Source organism: Oncorhynchus keta, unplaced genomic scaffold (genome assembly GCF_023373465.1).
Source record: "Oncorhynchus keta strain PuntledgeMale-10-30-2019 unplaced genomic scaffold, Oket_V2 Un_contig_330_pilon_pilon, whole genome shotgun sequence".
Classification (NCBI taxonomy): Eukaryota; Metazoa; Chordata; class Actinopteri; order Salmoniformes; family Salmonidae; genus Oncorhynchus; species Oncorhynchus keta.
In genome coordinates, this window is record NW_026287185.1 from 1 (window position 1) to 10674 (window position 10674).

Sequence of the window (10674 nt, forward strand, 5' to 3'; positions counted from 1 at the left end):
TAGGTATTAGTCTGGATCAACAGTCTGGATCAATAGACCATTGGTCTGGATCAGTAGGTATTAGTCTGGATCAATAGTCTTGGATCTGGTATTGAGTCTGGATCAATAGGTATTAGTCTGGATCAATAGGTATTAGTCTGGATCAATAGTCTGGATCAATAGGTATTAGTCTGGATCAATAGGTATTAGTCTGGATCAATAGGTATTAGTCTGGATCAATAGGTATTAGTCTGGATCAACAGTCTGGATCAATAGGTATTAGTCTGGATCAACAGTCTGGATCAATAGGTATTAGTCTGGATCAATAGGTATTAGTCTGGATCAATAGGTATTAGTCTGGATCAATAGGTATTAGTCTGGATCAATAGGTATTAGTCTGGATCAATAGGTATTAGTCTGGATCAATAGGTATTAGTCTGGATCAATAGGTATTAGTCTGGATCAATAGTCTGGATCAATAGGTATTAGTCTGGATCAATAGTCTGGATCAATAGGTATTAGTCTGGATCAACAGTCTGGATCAATAGGTATTAGTCTGGATCAACAGTCTGGATCAATAGGTATTAGTCTGGATCAACAGTCTGGATCAATAGGTATTAGTCTGGATCAATAGTCTGGATCAATAGGTATTAGTCTGGATCAATAGGTATTAGTCTGGATCAATAGGTATTAGTCTGGATCAATAGGTATTAGTCTGGATCAATAGGTATTAGTCTGGATCAATAGGTATTAGTCTGGATCAATAGGTATTAGTCTGGATCAATAGGTATTAGTCTGGATCAATAGGTATTAGTCTGGATCAATAGGTATTAGTCTGGATCAATAGTCTGGATCAATAGGTATTAGTCTGGATCAATAGGTAATAGTCTGGATCAATAGGTATTAGTCTGGATCAATAGGTATTAGTCTGGATCAATAGGTATTAGTCTGGATCAATAGGTATTAGTCTGGATCAATAGGTATTAGTCTGGATCAATAGGTATTAGTCTGGATCAATAGGTATTAGTCTGGATCAATAGGTATTAGTCTGGATCAATAGGTATTAGTCTGGATCTAGGTATTAGTCTGGATCAATAGGTATTAGTCTGGATCAATAGGTATTAGTCTGGATCAGGTATTAGTCTGGATCAATAGGTATTAGTCTGGATCAATAGGTATTAGTCTGGATCAATAGGTATTAGTCTGGATCAATAGGTAATAGTCTGGATCAATAGGTATTAGTCTGGATCAATAGGTATTAGTCTGGATCAATAGTCTGGATCAATAGGTATTAGTCTGGATCAATAGGTATTAGTCTGGATCAATAGTCTGGATCAATAGGTATTAGTCTGGATCAATAGGTATTAGTCTGGATCAATAGTCTGGATCAATAGGTATTAGTCTGAATAAATAGGTATTAGTCTGGATCATTAGGTATTAGTCTGGATCAATAGGTATTAGTCTGGATCAATAGGTATTAGTCTGGATAAATAGGTATTAGTCTGGATCAATAGGTATTAGTCTGGATCAATAGGTATTAGGTATTAGTCTGGATCAATAGGTATTAGTCTGGATCAATAGGTATTAGTCTGGATCAATAGGTATTAGTCTGGATCAATAGGTATTAGTCTGGATCAATAGGTATTAGTCTGGATCAATAGGTATTAGGTATTAGTCTGGATCAATAGGTATTAGTCTGGATCTATAGGTATTAGGTATTAGTCTGGATCAATAGTCTGGATCAATAGGTATTAGTCTGGATAAATAGGTATTAGTCTGGATCAATAGGTATTAGTCTGGATCAATAGTCTGGATCAATAGGTATTAGTCTGGATCAATAGGTATTAGGTATTAGTCTGGATCAATAGGTATTAGTCTGGATCAATAGGTATTAGTCTGGATCAATAGGTATTAGTCTGGATCAATAGGTATTAGGTATTAGTCTGGATCAATAGGTATTAGTCTGGATCAATAGGTATTAGGTATTAGTCTGGATCAATAGTCTGGATCAATAGGTATTAGTCTGGATAAATAGGTATTAGTCTGGATCAATAGGTATTAGTCTGGATCAATAGGTATTAGTCTGGATCAATAGGGTATTAGTCTGGATCAATAGGTATTAGGTATTAGTCTGGATCAATAGGTATTAGTCTGGATCAATAGGTATTAGTCTGGATCAGGTATAGGTATTAGTCTGGATCAATAGGTATTAGTCTGGATCAATAGGTATTAGTCTGGATCAGGTATTAGTCTGGATCAATAGGTATTAGTCTGGATCAATAGGTATTAGGTATTAGTCTGGATCAATAGGTATTAGTCTGGATCAATAGGTATTAGTCTGGATCAATAGGTATTAGTCTGGATCAATAGGTATTAGTCTGGATCAATAGGTATTAGTCTGGATCAATAGGTATTAGTCTGGATCAATAGGTATTAGTCTGGATCAATAGGTATTAGGTATTAGTCTGGATCAATAGGTATTAGTCTGGATCAATAGGTATTAGTCTGGATCAATAGGTATTAGTCTGGATCAATAGGTATTAGTCTGGATCAATAGGTATTAGTCTGGATCAATAGGTATTAGTCTGGATCAATAGGTATTAGGTATTAGTCTGGATCAATAGGTATTAGTCTGGATCAATAGGTATTAGTCTGGATCAATAGGTATTAGTCTGGATCAATAGGTATTAGTCTGGATCAATAGGTATTAGGTATTAGTCTGGATCAATAGGTATTAGTCTGGATCAATAGGTATTAGGTATTAGTCTGGATAAATAGGTATTAGTCTGGATCAATAGGTATTAGTCTGGATCAATAGGTATTAGGTATTAGTCTGGATAAATAGGTATTAGTCTGGATCAATAGGTATTAGTCTGGATCAATAGGTATTAGTCTGGATCAATAGGTATTAGTCTGGATCAATAGGTATTAGTCTGGATCAATAGGTATTAGTCTGGATCAATAGGTATTAGTCTGGATCAATAGGTATTAGGTATTAGTCTGGATCAATAGGTATTAGTCTGGATCAATAGGTATTAGGTATTAGTCTGGATCAATAGGTATTAGTCTGGATCAATAGGTATTAGTCTGGATCAATAGGTATTAGTCTGGATCAATAGGTATTAGTCTGGATCAATAGGTATTAGTCTGGATCAATAGGTATTAGGTATTAGTCTGGATCAATAGGTATTAGTCTGGATCAATAGGTATTAGGTATTAGTCTGGATCAATAGGTATTAGTCTGGATCAATAGGTATTAGTCTGGATCAATAGGTATTAGTCTGGATCAATAGGTATTAGTCTGGATCAATAGGTATTAGTCTGGATCAATAGGTATTAGTCTGGATCAATAGGTATTAGTCTGGATAAATAGGTATTAGTCTGGATCAATAGGTATTAGGTATTAGTCTGGATCAATAGGTATTAGTCTGGATCAATAGGTATTAGTCTGGATCAATAGGTATTAGTCTGGATCAATAGGTAATAGGTATTGGATCAATAGGTATTAGTCTGGATCAATAGGTATTAGTCTGGATCAATAATTAGGTATTAGTCTGGATCAATAGGTATTAGTCTGGATCAAATAGGTATTAGTCTGGATCAATAGGTATTAGTCTGGATCAATAGGTATTAGTCTGGATCAATAGGTATTAGTCTGGATCAATAGGTATTAGTCTGGATCAATAGGTATTAGTCTGGATCAATAGGTATTAGTCTGGATCAATAGGTATTAGTCTGGATCAATGGTATTAGTCTGGATCAATAGGTATTAGGTATTAGTCTGGATCAATAGTCTGGATCAATAGGTATTAGTCTGGATAAATAGGTATTAGTCTGGATCAATAGGTATTAGTCTGGATCAATAGGTATTAGTCTGGATCAATAGGTATTAGTCTGGATCAATAGGTATTAGTCTGGATCAATAGGTATTAGTCTGGATCAATAGGTATTAGTCTGGATCAATAGGTATTAGTCTGGATCAATAGGTATTAGTCTGGATCAATAGGTATTAGTCTGGATCAATAGGTATTAGTCTGGATCAACAGGTATTAGTCTGGATCAATAGGTATTAGTCTGGATCAATAGGTATTAGTCTGGATCAATAGGTATTAGTCTGGATCAATAGGTATTAGTCTGGATCAATAGGTATTAGTCTGGATCAATAGGTATTAGTCTGGATCAATAGGTATTAGTCTGGATCAATAGGTATTAGTCTGGATCAATAGGTATTAGTCTGGATCAATAGGTATTAGTCTGGATCAATAGGTATTAGTCTGGATCAATAGGTATTAGTCTGGATCAATAGGTATTAGTCTGGATCAATAGGTATTAGTCTGGATCAATAGGTATTAGTCTGGATCAAATAGTCTGGTATTAGTCTGGATCAATAGGAATTAGTCTGGATCAATAGGTATTAGTCTGGATCAATAGGTATTAGTCTGGATCAATAAGTATTAGGTATTAGTCTGGATCAATAGGTATTAGTCTGGATCAATAGGTATTAGTCTGGATCAATAGGTATTAGTCTGGATCAATAGGTATTAGTCTGGATCAATAGGTATTAGTCTGGATCAATAGGTATTAGTCTGGATCAATAGGTATTAGTCTGGATCAATAGGTATTAGTCTGGATCAGGTATTAGTCTGGATCAATAGGTATTAGTCTGGATCAATAGGTATTAGTCTGGATCAATAGGTATTAGTCTGGATCAATAGGTATTAGTCTGGATCAATAGGTATTAGTCTGGATCAGGTATTAGGTATTAGTCTGGATAGGTATTAGTCTGGATCAATAGGTATTAGTCTGGATCAATAGGTATTAGTCTGGATCAATAGGTATTAGTCTGGATCAATAGGTATTAGTCTGGATCAATAGGTATTAGTCTGGATCAACAGGTATTAGTCTGGATCAACAGGTATTAGTCTGGATCAATAGGTATTAGTCTGGATCAACAGGTATTAGTCTGGATCAATAGGTATTAGTCTGGATCAACAGGTATTAGTCTGGATCAATAGGTATTAGTCTGGATCAATAGGTATTAGTCTGGATCAATAGGTATTAGTCTGGATCAACAGGTATTAGTCTGGATCAATAGGTATTAGTCTGGATCAACAGGTATTAGTCTGGATCAATAGGTATTAGTCTGGATCAATAGGTATTAGTCTGGATCAATAGGTATTAGTCTGGATCAATAGGTATTAGTCTGGATCAATAGGTATTAGTCTGGATCAATAGTCTGGATCAATAGGTATTAGTCTGGATCAATAGGTATTAGTCTGGATCAATAGGTATTAGTCTGGATCAATAGGTATTAGTCTGGATCAATAGGTATTAGTCTGGATCAATAGGTATTAGTCTGGATCAATAGGTATTAGTCTGGATCAATAGGTATTAGTCTGGATCAATAGGTATTAGTCTGGATCAATAGGTATTAGTCTGGATCAATAGGTATTAGTCTGGATCAACAGGTATTAGTCTGGATCAATAGGTATTAGTCTGGATCAATAGGTATTAGTCTGGATCAATAGGTATTAGTCTGGATCAATAGGTATTAGTCTGGATCAATAGGTATTAGTCTGGATCAAGGTATTAGTCTGGATCAATAGGTATTAGTCTGGATCAAGTCTAGGTATTAGTCTGGATCAATAGGTATTAGTCTGGATCAATAGGTATTAGTCTGGATCAATAGGTATTAGTCTGGATCAATAGGTCATTAGTCTGGATCAATAGGTATTAGTCTGGATCAATAGGTATTAGGTATTAGTCTGGATCAATAGGTATTAGTCTGGATCAATAGGTATTAGTCTGGATCAATAGGTATTAGTCTGGATCAATAGGTATTAGGTATTAGTCTGGATCAATAGGTATTAGTCTGGATCAATAGGTATTAGTCTGGATCAATAGGTATTAGTCTGGATCAATAGGTATTAGTCTGGATCAATAGGTATTAGTCTGGATCAATAGGTATTAGTCTGGATCAATAGGTATTAGTCTGGATCAATAGGTATTAGTCTGGATCAATAGGTATTAGTCTGGATCAATAGGTATTAGTCTGGATCAATAGGTATTAGTCTGGATCAATAGGTATTAGTCTGGATCAACAGGTATTAGTCTGGATCTGGATCAACAGGTATTAGTCTGGATCAACAGGTGTTAGTCTGGATCAATAGGTATTAGGTATTAGTCTGGATCAATAGGTATTAGTCTGGATCAATAGGTATTAGTCTGGATCAATAGGTATTAGTCTGGATCAATAGGTATTAGTCTGGATCAATAGGGTTGGTAGTAATTAGTCTGGATCAAGTAGAGATCAATGAGATTAGTCTGATAGGTATTAGTCTGGTATAGGTATTAGTCTGGATCAATAGGTATTAGTCTGTCAATAGGTTTAGTCTGGATCAATAGGTATTAGGTATTAGTCTGGATCATAGGCATTAGTCTGGATCAATAGGTATTAGTCTGGATCTAGGTAGTCTGGATCAATATATTAGTCTGGATCAATAGGTATTAGTCTGGATCAATAGGTATTAGTCTCTAGGTATTAGTCTGGATCAATAGGTATTAGTCCAATAGGTATTAGTCTGGATCAATAGGTATTAGTCTGGATCAATAGGCATTAGTCCAATAGGTATTAGTCTGGATCAATAGGTATTAGTCTGGATCAATAGGTATTAGTCTGGATCAATAGGTATTAGTCTGGATCAATAGGTATTAGTCTGGATCAAAGGTATTAGTCTGGTATCTGGATCAATAGGTATTAGTCTGGATCAATAGGTATTAGTCTGGATCAATAGGTATTCCTCTGGATCCCTCCTTCCTCAGTCTGGATCAAAGGTATTAGTCTGGATCAATAGGTATTAGTCAATAGGTATTGGATCAATGGGTATTAGTCTTCCCTCCCTCCCCCCTCTCTCCTAGGTATTCCTGGATCTCCTTCCCTCCTCCTAGTCTGGATCCCCCTCTCCCTCAATAGGTATTAGTCCCTCTCCTTCTCTCCCCCTCTCTCCCTCCCTCCCCTCTCTCCTCCTTCCTCCCCTTCCCTCCCCCCTCTCTTGCCTCTCCCCCTCTCCTCCTCCTCTTCCCCTCCCCCCCTCCTCCTTCTCTCCCCCTCCATCCTCTCTCCCCTCCCCTCCTCCCCCTCCCTCCTTCTCTCCCCTCCTCTCCCCCCCCTCCCTCCTCCTCTCCCCTCCTCCCTTCCTGTAGACCCAGCTGCGTATCGACTCGTTCTTCCGTCTGGAGCAGCAGGAGAGACAGGCCATCAAGAGCCAGCGCCTCCGCCGGGCTGTCACCTGTATAAAGAGGAAAGAGAGGGAGGACGGAGGGAGAGAAGAGGAAGAAGAGGGGACTGGCTCCCCGTCCAAGGCTAAAAGAGGGAAGGGGTCAGAGCCAAAGCAGGGGAAGGGAGAGGTGGAAGAGGGGACAGGGGGGTTCCTGGGGTCAGAGGTCAGTAAGGGGAAGGGAGAGGTGGAAGAGGGGACAGGGGGGTTCCTGGGGTCAGAGGTCAGTAAGCCTGCTCAAGAGGATGTGGGAAGAGCCAACCAGGATGTGGGAGTGGCCAGCCAAGAAAGAGAGAAAGTAGGAGTGGTTAGTCAGAATATGGGAGGGGCCAACCTGACTGTGGGAGGAGCCAGGCAGCAGAGGAAAGAAGTGCTTCCTCCTCCTAATAACGGAGTACCTCAACCTAAACTCCTCCCTAATAGGACGGAGCAGAATGACAGCAGCAGTTCCGGGGATGACGGTGACAGCGAGGTTGCCATGGTAACGGCCCAGTCAGTGTTTAGGGGCCAACCGAGAGAAGGGAGGGGGGGTAAGAGAGGTGGGAAGGGGGGAAAGAGAGGCGGGAGGGGGGGAAAGAGAGGCGAAGGCAGAGGAAGGAAGACACTGTGAGAACTATCAACTTTAAACTCTCGACCGTCTCTTGTTGATGATGTCATCAGATGTGACCAATAAACAGGCGCTGAAACCACTGTGATGTTTAGAATGATGATTGATGATGTTTGAAACACATTGGTGTAGAAGATGGCGCTGTGTTGTAAACCCATGACATGATGTCATCAGAGGGATATATATGACCAATAAACAGGCGCTGTGTTGTAAACCCATGACATGATGTCATCAGAGGGATATATATGACCAATAAACGCTGTGTTGTAAACCCATGACATGATGTCAGGCGCTGTGTTGTAAACCCATGACATGATGTCATCAGAGGGATATATATGACCAATAAACAGGCGCTGTGTTGTAAACCCATGACATGATGTCATCAGAGGGATATATATGACCAATAAACAGGCGCTGTGTTGTAAACCCATGACATGATGTCATCAGAGGGATATATATGACCAATAAACAGGCGCTGTGTTGTAAACCCATGACATGATGTCATCAGAGGGATATATATGACCAATAAACAGGCGCTGTGTTGTAAACCCATGACATGATGTCATCAGAGGGATATATATGACCAATAAACAGGCGCTGTGTTGTAAACCCATGACATGATGTCATCAGAGGGATATATATGACCAATAAACAGGCGCTGTGTTGTAAACCCATGACATGATGTCATCAGAGGGATATATATGACCAATAAACAGGCGCTGTGTTGTAAACCCATGACATGATGTCATCAGAGGGATATATATGACCAATAAACAGGCGCTGTGTTGTAAACCCATGACATGATGTCATCAGAGGGATATATATGACCAATAAACAGGCGCTGTGTTGTAAACCCATGACATGATGTCATCAGAGGGATATATATGACCAATAAACAGGCGCTGTGTTGTAAACCCATGACATGATGTCATCAGAGGGATATATATGACCAATAAACAGGCGCTGTGTTGTAAAAACCCAGAGGGATATATATGACATGATGTCATCATGAGAGGGATATATATGACCAATAAACAGGCGCTGTGTTGTAAACCCATGACATGATGTCATCAGAGGGATATATATGACCAATAAACAGGCGCTGTGTTGTAAACCCATGACATGATGTCATCAGAGGGATATATATGACCAATAAACAGGCGCTGTGTTGTAAACCCATGACATGATGTCATCAGAGGGATATATATGACCAATAAACAGGCGCTGTGTTGTAAACCCATGACATGATGTCATCAGAGGGATATATATGACCAATAAACAGGCGCTGTGTTGTAAACCCATGACATGATGTCATCAGAGGGATATATATGACCAATAAACAGGCGCTGTGTTGTAAACCCATGACATGATGTCATCAGAGGGATATATATGACCAATAAACAGGAGCTGTGTTGTAAACCCATGACATGATGTCATCAGAGGGATATATATGACCAATAAACAGGCGCTGTGTTGTAAACCCATGACATGATGTCATCAGAGGGATATATATGACCAATAAACAGGCGCTGTGTTGTAAACCCATGACATGATGTCATCAGAGGGATATATATGACCAATAAACAGGCGCTGTGTTGTAAACCCATGACATGATGTCATCAGAGGGATATATATGACCAATAAACAGGCGCTGTGTTGTAAACCCATGACATGATGTCATCAGAGGGATATATATGACCAATAAACAGGCGCTGTGTTGTAAACCCATGACATGATGTCATCAGAGGGATATATATGACCAATAAACAGGCGCTGTGTTGTAAACCCATGACATGATGTCATCAGAGGGATATATATGACCAATAAACAGGCGCTGTGTTGTAAACCCATGACATGATGTCATCAGAGGGATATATATGACCAATAAACAGGCGCTGTGTTGTAAACCCATGACATGACGTCATCAGCCGTCTCTGGCCGTTTGTTGGTGTATTTTCTATGTTTGTGATGAATATTTGGAACAATGAAAATGTTTTTGTATTACACAGGCAGTCTTGTTATTTGTTTACACAATGTGTCTCTGCTTGTTTACATCGTTCTTTAACAGGAAGGGATGCCTCAGAGAGACAGCATCGTTCTTTAACAGGAAGGGATGCCTCAAGGACAGCATCGTTCTTTAACAGCAGGAAGGGATGCCTCAGAGAGACAGCATCGTTCTTTAACAGGAAGGATGCCTCAGAGGGAGACAGCATCGTTCTTTAACAGGAAGGGATGCCTCAGAGAGACAGCATCGTTCTTTAACAGGAAGGGATGCCTCAGAGAGACAGCATCGTTCTTTAACAGGAAGGGATGCCTCAGAGAGACAGCATCGTTCTTTAACAGGAAGGGATCAGCAGGTAGAAGACAGCAGATAGAGAACAGCAGGTAGAGAACAGCAGGTAGGATGCAGCAGGTAGAGAACAGCAGGTAGGATGCAGCAGATAGAGAACAGCAGGTAGAGAACAGCAGGTAGGATGCAGCAGGTAGAGAACAGCAGGTAGGATGCAGCAGATAGAGAACAGCAGGTAGAGAACAACAGGTAGAGAACAGCAGGTAGAATGCAGCAGGTAGGATGCAGCAGATAGAGAACAGCAGGTAGAGAACAGCAGGTAGAGAACAGCAGGTAGAGAACAGCAGGTAGGATGCAGCAGGTAGAGAACAGCAGGTAGAGAACAGCAGGTAGGGAGCAACAGTGTTCTTAGTGAGGCTAACTGTCAGTGTTTGTAATGATAATGTCCCCCTCCTTGTCACTATTTGTCAAGGTACTCTGCTAGAACACTCACCTTAGTCTCTCTCTCCCCTCTCTAGCCC

The 10674-nt window shown here is 39.7% G+C and overlaps 1 long non-coding RNA gene across 15 annotated transcripts; it reads left to right on the top strand.

Moving 5' to 3' along the window:
• Positions 1 to 1365: 1365 nt before the first annotated feature.
• LOC127923857 (uncharacterized) lies at positions 1366 to 5341 on the top strand. Of its 15 annotated transcripts, XR_008115785.1 has the most exons (8): positions 1366 to 1520; positions 1728 to 1961; positions 2370 to 2476; positions 2651 to 2804; positions 2905 to 3018; positions 3079 to 3232; positions 3746 to 4025; positions 4775 to 5341. It is a non-coding gene; the product is annotated as an uncharacterized LOC127923857 (long non-coding RNA). The 15 variants fall into 15 exon arrangements; XR_008115787.1 differs by lacking the exons at positions 1366 to 1520; positions 2370 to 2476; positions 3079 to 3232 and having other exon boundaries at positions 1597 to 1827; positions 1868 to 2054; positions 2651 to 2824; positions 2945 to 3058; XR_008115786.1 differs by lacking the exons at positions 1366 to 1520; positions 2370 to 2476; positions 2905 to 3018 and having other exon boundaries at positions 1597 to 1827; positions 1868 to 2054; positions 2651 to 2824; positions 3119 to 3232.
• Positions 5342 to 10674: the final 5333 nt, after the last annotated feature.